The 6,000-nt window shown below is 33.7% G+C and overlaps 1 long non-coding RNA gene across 2 annotated transcripts in view; it reads left to right on the top strand.

Annotated features, from left to right (window-relative positions):
* The window catches only part of LOC110026178, an 11,354-nt gene extending 5,726 nt beyond the window's left edge, over nucleotides 1-5,628 (top strand). The window contains exon 3 of one of the 2 annotated variants that reach the window (XR_002294179.1): nucleotides 5,556-5,628. This is a non-coding gene — a long non-coding RNA (uncharacterized LOC110026178). The other variant, XR_002294178.1, reaches the window with a different exon arrangement.
* The last annotated feature ends 372 nt before the right edge of the window (nucleotides 5,629-6,000 follow it).

Genomic DNA, 6,000 nt, shown 5'->3' with positions numbered 1-6,000 from the left:
TATATATATATATATATATATATATATATATAAGTTTCTTTTTTGTGGCATTTACATACGTATCTTTTACAATTCTCATGTATTTACAGTGTACCAAACCCAACCTTATAAAATACATCTTTTTATGCATATGAGAGAGAGGGACTGCTTATAAACAACAACAGTTCACATTTCCTTATTTAGCTATACCATTTCTGTCGAATATGTCTCACATGCTATAAGCTCGAAATCATGAAATTCTAAAGAACAAACCATATAAAGATAACTGAATCATCAGCACGTCCATACAAAATACTATAATTTGTCATTATTCTCCATAAAGTCTTAGTAGTTGTTGAAGATGTCATCAACCATCATAAATAGCAAACATATCATTTCTAGCCCTCAAAATAAGGTATCATGATAACCATGGTTCAGTTGCTTTGGTAGGGTATTCATGAACACATAAATACCACTCATTTCCTTTGTGGTTATATATCTAAAACCTAAACTTCAATTTTTACATCAAAAACAAGAAAAAGAAAAACCTGAAATAAGTATGAGAAGATAAAAAATTTGGTAAAACAAAAGGCTGAAATAATTGGAGACATCGCTTAGAACTTAATAGAAGACACTAGAAACTGTCGCAGTTTTTTAAAATATACTTCTCTTGAAACATTAGAAATCATTTTTTGAAAGAACATTTCAAACCAATTATATAAGGAATGAATCAAACATAAAAACTTCATCTCGGTATATAATTAGTTAATTCATTTCCAGAAAAAAGGAATACAAGTGTGTCGAAGCGGGTCCGGTCCAGGAGTCTTATGTATTGAGATTAATAGAGTTCCACTTAGCAAGTTATCTGTAATGTCTAGCCAGTGCAGATTGGAGTGGACACCCAATGAAATCATATTTGGAAATACATTGTTAATCATTGCAAACCTTGAAAATATAGGACAAGATAAGCTTATAACATGATAGTTGTTAAAATCAGAATTGTGCAAAAAGAAGAAATATGAACATAAGAGTAAATACTGGTATAAATAAATTAACGGATGTAAAGACGAGATAAATTTTCCAATCTAATGAAGATAAGAGTGCCTTAAGATTTTCAATTTCATCCCTAAGAAATGTCTTTGTTGTGTCAAAGAGGGCTTCAAGTCAGTTAAAGATGAAACACTTAACATGCCTCACAAGAAAGTAATTGTAAATTAGGGCATTATAAGAGCATGGTGACCATATTATTAGAGTGTGTTCAGCATGTATCAAAAAGAGATGCATCAAACTACGCCGAATACTTCGATCGCGATGTGGTTTGGGGCTGCGCCGCACGAAAAAAGCGGCCCCAAACGGGCCCTAAGTGGCTATTCCTGAAAGATGAAAATAATCACAAGTGCAAATTCATAGCTGTGTTTGGAAAATGTAGCATGATAAATAGCTTTAAAATGTGGGATCAAAAATAAATTTTGAACAAAATATAGAGCAACAAATTATGGTTTCAGAAAAAGCAAAAAACATAAATTGGATACATCAATGCAAGTAAAACAAAATTAGGGAAACCAACATTAAACAAAAGAAAGGATGAAATATGATTGAAAAAACAGCAAATATTTGAATTCCTAAAAACTACCAGAAACTAAAGAAACAAAAGCACTTCAAAAAAAGGAATGACCAAAAATATACTTTAATAAGAAAATTACTTTAATTTACATGCATACCATAATGGTGGCCAAGCCAAATCAGCGTATGTATGCAAGACATCCAAAAATCTTGATCAGATAAGCACATGACTTTAATTAACAAGCACTTTAATATACTTAGGGGCATTACCACAGTGGTGCATAAGCTAAAATCCTGCACTGCAATGCTTGTCATTATACTATCCTGCCATTCTACCTAAGCTTCTACTGTCATTAGTTTCATGGTTATGTGATAAAGCTCTGTAGAAAGTTTCTACACATTAAGCCCTGAAGCAATAGAAAGCTACTCATGTATATATCAGCCATTTCATGCAGATTGGAACTTTCTACACATAAAATCCTCCAGTGAGAAGAAAATGAAGCATTGTTACATGTAAAACATCCAGGAATTAAATATTTCCCTTTTAGAAGTGAAATACACCTTTTCATGCATTATTCTATGGCATGAAAGTGTCATAAATATGAAAATTTAAGAGTTAGATATGTAAATACATACAAATTGTATCATGTGTATGTAGATTTCCCTTTTACTAACAAAATCACAAGTCGTTGCCTGCTTTTTGGAGCCGACCTCCTCAATAGCTCCTTTAACTCTGCTATAAGATCCTCAAATTGAGAAAATAAGGCACATCATTTAGAAGGAAAGGAATCCAACATCTGTGACATTGACTGTAGCTACAAAAGCTTCCCAATTCCTACAGCGATAAAGAGCAGCAATACCACCCCATCAGTAAGACCAAAAAAACCAACTTTAAATTTAGCCACATTAGGAAAACTGCTTGAAAGTACAAATCTTTCCCCATAGATGGAAAATACCAGAGTTGCAACATTTAATAATGCTTGGGCACTATTAGAAATCTTTTACCATCAGAAATAGGGATCATATTCTTCTAAGAACTTCAGCATGAAAGATTAGGAAATAAACTTATCTACCTAGTAAATGACTCCTAGTAACAAAAAAAAAAAAAAAAAAAAAAAAAAAATGTGATAAAAAGTGATAGCATGTTAGCACAAAATAATTGTGACTATGGTAGTACAGAAATCAGTTGAAACAAAAGTAATCAACTAAAAGTAAGAGATATGTTATGTATTGTGAACTATTCTATTCGCCTTACTGGAAACTTAGCCTGAGCCCTCCTTTAAGCACCTATATTAGATTCGTAGTGTACGTCTTGCTCAACATTTGATATTTATGAGTGTATTAGGTTCTTGCAGGTACTCCTATGGTGATCCCAATCTCTGCAAAAACTACATTTGTGAGCAATTTTTTGCTCTCTTTGATGTGCTTTCAGGAAATATTTTAAACATTTATTTTTGTGGCCAACCTCGTGGCCTTAAACAATTTGGAATCTCGACCTGCATATCAACATTAACAAAATTCTATTGGCCTTTCCCCGGAAGTGTTGATATTGTACCTTATAAGCCATTTTATATCTGCTAAAAAAATTTAAATGAAGTCATAGAAATAATGAATATAAGATTATATGTTAGCACATAATTACCTTTTCACTTGCTAATGCTCATCTACATAGCGTGCCATAATGGATGTTGTTTGGATCCACTAACTGCTTTTGCTTGGATGATGGATGTAAGCTAGACTAGTTAACTGTCAAACTCTACAACTACATTCATTTTTTTGATGTCATCATCTTATCGTTCAAGTGTCTCCAACCTTAACTTTTGTTTGTTTTGACGGTCTAATCATGAATGTCATTTTGCTTGTTGTAATCTCCCTAATATATCATTCAACATGGAGCACTAATTCTCCTTTCCAGCTAGTTAAACTTAACTTTGTGCACGTTGCTCCATGATCTTAAACATAAGCATATCAATCAAATCAACAATCGGTTTACTTCGGGACTCTAAAATTTAAGAATTAAAAGATGCCGCCATATTGTTTGTGTTAAAATGACTATATCTATCAAGAAGTCGGATTTTGACCGTTTGTATAGTAACAAAGTCAAATAAGAATGCATTGTATGACTGATTTTGAATATCCCTTTAAGCTTAACATCGTTCTCTTTTTTGGTGTATGCATTTGCAATAGTCAACACTAAACTTTTCAGTACATGGCCATCATTACAGTGGAATAACTTTTTCAAATTCTTCCATAAATACGGTAGGCATACTCTGTGCTCAGATTCCACAATTGCAAAGACAATAAGGAAAATTCCATTCTTTCCATAAAGAAATATTGTAGATAAAAGCGCTCATTAAGTATTTAGATTTAAGGTGATAAGCATCAAGTGCAATCAAATATCTACAGTCGACAAAACACTCATCACTCCAAACCTTATAGCTTACATAAACCCCTTAAAGTTGTTATCATGATTGTCACATGTATGTATTATGTGAGAACACGGGTTTCTGTTGATAAGCTATGATATAATAGTAGACACCCACCTATAATTATCATCTATTGAGCCAAATATGAAGTTTCTTGCTTGTTCGCTTGAACGCCATAATTTTATGTACGGTAATGATAACACATAGCTGGTTTCAAAGTTGTTTTTGATAATATTTTGAGGAATGCCTGGATTATTTTACTAAATATTATATCTCATTAGCTACTCAGTTAATAGTGACACTTCTATTCTCTACTCTCTTGATTCCAGGGCATAAATATGTGGCATCTACTCTATTCAATTTGAACGAATGACCATCCGAACACACTGATGCACGTACCCTTCAAGGACATCCTCAAAGTGCAGAAATGACTATAATTCAACTTTTGTCACTAGCTTTAATCTTCTTTGCAAAATCATTCAAATTTTCTTTAGTGTCAATGGCTTGCTTGACAGTAGTAGAATCCTGAAAAAGTGAGTCACTGATAAGGATTTGTTATCTCCACTTTCAGATATAAAATAACATCATCAAAAACTTCAAATGCATTGTTACTATTGCCTTCACCATCAAATGTTGAATGACACAACTCCAACACCTGACTGTTATTCTCACTCTCTCTATTAAGCAAATACATAAGATCTTTAATGCTATTTGTTCTATAATCACCACCTACTTTACTTTATCCATTAGAATGATTGATCATTTCCAATATATCAACATCAGTTACTATTGGCTTGTGGATTTTAGGTGAAGTATTGCATACATGGCAGCGCAATTCAAAATCATGACCTTTTAGCCATAGACAAATCTATTTTGCCTCTTCTCTAAGTACAAAACATTTAATTTTGTCATTCTCCAGTTCCACGGTCCTCTGATTCACACCTTCGTACTTTCTTCTATTTTGACTTTTAATTTTGATCTAATATCCACCAAATTTATAAATAATGAAGTTGCTCACATTTACATCCATTAAATCCATTTCTAAAAAAGTTGCAATGACAAAAAATAAATTACATCAGAATTTGTGCTTGGAAGGGAGTAAGAGTGGTTGTGAAAGCAAATCATGTCTCCATGATATCAATAGGTGCACAGAAGATGTAAAACATCACAACTATAGTTCTTCATAGATATTGCATCCAAATTTTTTTTTTCTTGGAAGCCATGTCAAAGTACACTGTTATGTCTTACTTTTTCTCCTTCCTTGCACCACAAAAATTTGGAAAATTTACACACATACACTCAATTTATTCATATGTATAACAACTAAACCTCAATTTTTTACATACATAACACCTTACTTATGCATGATTTGGGGAGTACGCATGTAAATGCATCTTTTCAGCTTGGCAGCACTTGTGTTAATGATGTGTTAAATTTTTCGGCCAAACTATAGGTAAATGTTCTGCCCTAAATGTTCTCGCCCCTAATGTTCTTCCATGTCATATTCCACCTTTAAAAATTCCTATAGACTGAGGGTCCCGGGAGGTAGGAATTGAAGTGCATACTAAAATACTGATTAAAATGCAGACTAAACCTGTTTATTGGCGCCTCTGTTAAAGATGAGGAGCAAGGTCGCGACATATTGCTTGGCTTTCGAGGCAACAGCATCACATGCGAACACCTTCATCCCTGGTTCAGAAGAAGAACAACTTTACTCCCCGGGGAAGAAGAAAAACGACCGGCGGCGTCGTTGTTGAAGATGGACAACAATGCCGCAGCCGACGGCGTCTCTGTTGAAGATGAACAACATGGCCGTAGCCTATTGCTTGGTTTTCGAGTCAACAGACTCAAATATGAACATTTCTGTCCCTGTTGAAGGAGTTTCCTCCCTGGCTTTCGAGGCCGGCGGTTAGCTTACGAACGATCACTGTGGATTTTGACGGGATGAGGGTCTCGCCAGCTGGAAAAATTATTACTTCTTTGGAATAAATATTTTTTCGGGTTTTTGTGTTTATACATCTATGTTTATATA

Source organism: Phalaenopsis equestris, unplaced genomic scaffold (assembly GCF_001263595.1).
Source record: "Phalaenopsis equestris unplaced genomic scaffold, ASM126359v1 Scaffold000354, whole genome shotgun sequence".
Classification (NCBI taxonomy): Eukaryota; Viridiplantae; Streptophyta; class Magnoliopsida; order Asparagales; family Orchidaceae; genus Phalaenopsis; species Phalaenopsis equestris.
Note: the sequence above shows the minus strand (reverse complement) of the source record. Positions and strands in the feature narration are given on the sequence as shown.